The sequence below is a fragment of the Pongo abelii genome, chromosome 22 (assembly GCF_028885655.2).
Source record: "Pongo abelii isolate AG06213 chromosome 22, NHGRI_mPonAbe1-v2.0_pri, whole genome shotgun sequence".
In the NCBI taxonomy this organism is placed as follows: Eukaryota; Metazoa; Chordata; class Mammalia; order Primates; family Hominidae; genus Pongo; species Pongo abelii.
In genome coordinates this window covers 34,077,101-34,082,236 of record NC_072007.2, presented here as the reverse complement: position 1 = coordinate 34,082,236, position 5,136 = coordinate 34,077,101, and the positions used below count along the sequence as shown (strand labels likewise).

At 38.2% G+C, this 5,136-nt stretch overlaps 1 long non-coding RNA gene across 1 annotated transcript; it reads left to right on the top strand.

Moving 5' to 3' along the window:
- The first annotated feature begins 473 nt into the window (after window positions 1–473).
- LOC129052385 (uncharacterized) lies at window positions 474–4,930 on the top strand. Its single transcript, XR_008517390.2, has 2 exons — window positions 474–921; window positions 4,569–4,930. It is a non-coding gene; the product is annotated as an uncharacterized LOC129052385 (long non-coding RNA).
- The last annotated feature ends 206 nt before the right edge of the window (window positions 4,931–5,136 follow it).

Here is a 5,136-nt window from a genome sequence, read left to right as displayed (position 1 = left end):
GACAGCAGCACCTGCTCTGGTGGAAGTAGCAGGGAAGTGAAGTGGACTCTGTGGGGGTCTTGGTTGTAGTTTTGGTTAGTGCACTGGTTTTGTGTTGGTTGGCTTCAAGCCAGGAGGTGGCCCTTTCAAGGGAGCATCAGCCACCCTAGTATAAGGAGGATGCAAGCTTGTCTTAGGGTCACCTGGATAAGTATTCAGGTTTCTCAGGTGGTGGGTGGGGCCACAGAGCTCCCAAGAGATTATGTCCTTTGTCTTAAGCTATCAGGGCAGGTAGAGAAAGACCATCAGGTAGGGGCAGGGTTAGGCATATCTGAGTTCAGACTGTCTTTGGGCAGGGCTTGCTGTGGCGGCTGAGGAGCATCGGGGTGTGGTTCTCGGGCTGATGGAATATGTTCCCAGGGGGATTATGGCTGCCTCTGCTGTGTCATACAGGTTGCCAGGGAAGTGGGGGAAAGCCAGCAGTGACAGGCCTCACCCAGCTCTCAGGCAGCCCAAAGGGCTAGTCTCACCTCCACCACGTCCCCCTAACAGCACTGAGTTTATTTCCAGGCAGCCAGTGAGCAAGGCTGAGATCTTGCCCAAGGCTACAAGACTCCCTGCTGAGAAAGCAAGCAGGGATTTCAGGCTTCACACCTCCCCACCTGCCATGGTTTCTGTGCTTGTATCTGCACCCTCCATTCACCCCCTATCCCAGATTCTGTCCAGGAAAATTCATGTTTGGTCAAAATTGTTACAAAATTCAGCTGAAAGTTTCTTTCTCCCTGTGGTCTTTCCCTAATTCAACTGGCAGCCTCCACCAAGGACCCATGGGAGGCAAAGTCAGAAATACATTCCCTGGGGACCAAGAGTGCCCACAGGGCTCTTCCTGCTGCTTCCTCTACCCCTGTATTTTGCTCAACTCTAACTTCATCTTGGCTCCAGGTAAGGTCAAAACTTTCTCCTGTGATCTGGACCTTCAGCTTCCCTAGTGAGGATGTGTGTTTGGGGGTGGACATTCCTCCTCTCATACTTTGGGCACTGAGTTTTTTGGCTGTCTCATGGAGCCTGCAGTGGCAAGCCACTTTTTTCGAAAGCGCTGTGAATTTTCTCAGCTTTTCTGTTATGTTCCTGCAGTAGTTCTTGGAGCAAAAGTTCACAATGCGAAACTCCACATGCTGTTCTTTTTGTCTGAGTGGGAACCGCAAGTTCGTTCTGCCGCCTATTTGCCATTTTTTCCCTCTGGTCACTGTCTGTCTTTGTAAAAGTGATTTGAAAAGTGAAGAAAGTTGTGACGAGTTAGAAGTATTAGGACTGGGTGCTCTTTCTACCTGTGTGATCTGGGGACAGGTACTTCACCTCTCTGGGTCAAAGTTAAAATGGAGTTGGGATTAGTACCTTCTTCTGAGGTACTAGTCAGAAGAAAGTACTAGTCCCATCTCTTTTTTTTTTTTTTTTTTTTTTTTTAAGACAGAGTTTCGCTCTTCCTGCCTCAGCCTTCCTAAGTAGCTGGGATTAGAGGCATGCACCACCACACCCAGCTAATTTTGTATTTTCAGTAGAGATGGGGTTTCTCCATTTTGGTCAGGCTGGTCTCGAACTCCCAACCTCATATGATCCACCCATCTTGGCCTCCCAAAGTGCTGGGATTACAGGCGTGAGCCACCACGCCCAGCCTCCCATCTCCATTTTAACTTTAACTGTGATACGCTGAAGAAATAGAAAGCAAGTCAATTTGGGCAGACAAACAGAGAGATGGTATTAAGATGACACGAAGGGCTTTATATATCATATGAAAAAGTCTGAACTATGTATTTTAGAAAAGTAGAACCCAGAAAATTATTGACAATAGCACTTGAAGAGCTACGGAAAGATATATACAGGAGGACAGGTAGCAAAATCTAGATGGCCTGGTTTCATGAAGTGGCAGATGAAGATGGAGAGACGGAGTAGTTTCTGCGAGATATGTGAGAGCCAGAATCGACACATCTCAGAGACTTAATGGAAAGAGGGAGGCAGGAGAGTAAAGGAAAGGTGATAGAATGATATTTTGATGACGTTCCTCATCCTCTAAATAGAAGTATTTTTTAAGTCATTAAAAAGAATCAATATAAATATCCTTATAAAAAAATGTTAAATATCAGTTTGATAACCATTCTGTTGCACGGGGAAATACTCATTATCTCAAACTTGGTTCAATGGCATGAATTTGTGTTGCTTCTGCAATAAATGTTATTACTACGAAAAATGGAGTAAATGACGTAAAAAAACTAAGGATGAGTCTGTAAAAAGCTAACTACTGGACACTACATTCTAATGAATTTTACCACTGTGAAGAACACTACATCTTTGTTGGAAGATGCTTGCACAAGCTCTCCATGGGATGCATGAAGCCTCCAGAGTTTGGAGATAGGGCTGGCTCTAAGTTTTTGACTGGAGGAGAAAGTTACATAATAAAGATTGAAGGATTAGATAGACGGGAAAGTGGAGAAACTCTTGGGCAAGACTGATTGCTTTGCGGTAGAGGTCAGAAAGCAAAGATGACTCCTTTGGTAGGATTTCAGTAAAGGCTTTTGAAGAAACCAGTAAAATCGACTGGAGTTTTACGAGATTGTATAATTGGAGTAGCTTTTGTAAAATACTCTTTCATCTCTCCTAATACTTTTCAGTAACAAGTAAAAGCACATACACAGATACATGCAAACGCACACACATACATGCACACACTTTCTCTTTCTCGCTCTCTCTCTCTAATGTCAAAAGTGATTGAAGCTCTCCATAACGGTGGGAGAGTTGAAATCTGTCTACCTTCTGGCACAGGGGTAGAGACCACTCAGAGAAGGGAATTACAGGAAATTGAATTGCAGGAAAAATTATGAATCATGCATGGCTAACGTGTTTTCATAGGTCAAAGTGACTTGTCTTAACATAAGGCGAAGCCTTGCCTTTCTTTAAAGGATAATTTTCTTAAAGACGGCATAATCATGACACACATAAATATTAAAAGAACACATCAGTGATTGTATTTTATTCATGAATTAACAAAGAAATCAGTAAGATGTTACAACTAGTTCAAAGCAAAATTAGAATATTCACATTTGTATGCATTTGAGAATGGTAAAATTAATTTATTAATGGATGCACAAACTGGTCTATCCACAGGCAATAATCAATTGTACACAACTATTTAGTGTTTCTGTAGATAAATATCATTTGAATTATCAATTTTCTACAATTTGCAGAGCTCTAAAATGACTAAAAAGTGAAAGACACAAATAAGCTGGATTTGTGAAACAGACAGAATACCAAGTAATCTTTTTTATTTATTTGTATGTGTTTGTCCATTTTATAGTCCTGCTTATACTTCATATCTGCAGGTGTCAGCAATAGAGAAAAACTTGGAGTCAAACCTCCAAGGTGAAAAGTTACAAGTTATCTGAGCAAAAGCTCTAACCTCAGGCCTGAACATGATACCATAAAAATAAGTAGATAAGATTTTTCTTGTGGATATCTTCTTTGTTTATTTACATCAGTAATAAACAGATTACTGACTTCAGAAGTTATATTTATGTCCCTTCTTATTCCTTTGGAAAAATAGCAAAAAATTAATTTAAGGTTAACATCAAGCTAAAAAATAAATCACAGTAAAATTCTAATTATGAAAGCTGGGAAGAGAGGACATTTGAAAATAATTAATACCTTAAGGGATTAAAAAATAATAATAGATGGGAAATTATCTAGGCACTTACAATGTTATAAACTCAGAATTAAAAACGAATATTGGATATGAATTCACTCACGCAATATCACCTAATGAAATATGAAAAAACATTTCCTTCAGAGAATTTGAGCATGAAAATCAAATAGTCGAATGACAGTGAATGCAATATAAAGAGAAGTGGAGATTATTGGGCTGCTGGGATGGGTTCAAGGATGAATATATACATCAAAGAGTTTTTAAAACCCAAGGAGTTTTATATTGAAGATGAGTAATAAAAGTAAGAAGAGAAAGAAAAGGTGGTAAAACAGTGCCTAAGCATTTCAAAATTTTTTTAATCTCTCAATGAGATTTCATACAGACTCCATGTACTTTATGATTTTCACAAAATAATCACCAAGGATTTGATGCTAACAAGTTTGAAAATTATTTTCTATATTGCTAAATTCAATAAATGGGGAAATATGTTTAAAAATGAGGAAAATTGAAAGAAGCTCCTTCAACATGGCAACATATAATCTAGTGCTTTCTAGATTTTAATATGTAAATTATGGTATGTGGGGATGGATGCTTTTCATGTCTATGAATAACCACCATTTATATCAATAACCACCATTTATATCAATTTCAAAAAATAAAAACTCATTATTTTATTAACTTTCCTTTAACAGGAAATAACTAAAAGAAGAGTAATTTCCTAAGAAATTATTTTTTTCCCTATAATTAGTACTTTTGATTGACAACTTAATTTTTAATATGATATAATCATATTTAAACTTGTTTTATTTGACAAGAATCATGTATTGGTTTACTTGGGCTGCCTTAACAAAGCACCACAAATCAAGCCACTTAACAGAAACTTATTGTCTCACAGTTTTGGAGTCTTGAAGTTCAAAATCAACGTTTCATCAGGATTGGTTTCTCCTGAGAATGTGAGGACAAGACCCATTCCAGTCGTCTATCCTTGATGTGTTCATGGCCATCTTCTCTCTGTGTCTTTTTGTATTATCCTGCCTCTCGGTGTGTCTATCTCAGTGTCCAAATTTCCCCTTTTTATACCAGTGATTCCAATTATATTGTATTATGATACACCCTAATGATTTCATTTAAATTTGAGTACCTCTGTAAAGATCGTATCTTCAAATACAATCTGAGGTTCTCAGGATTAGGACTCCAACATCTCTTTGAGGGATGGAGTACATAATTCAGTGTGTGGCAAATAAAGTCTGCATGGAACATGGTGCTTGGCATTGTCTTTTTTTCTTATCAATGAGCTAAATAATGTATGGTGCTGGTGGAAATTTTTACATATAAATTTTATGACATGATAGGCAAAATAGATATGTGGTAAAGTAGAAAATGGCATATTCATAGCAATTTTTAAATTAACCTTATTTCTAATTTTAATGGTTATTGTTAGTCAAATGCTTTAAATCAAACCC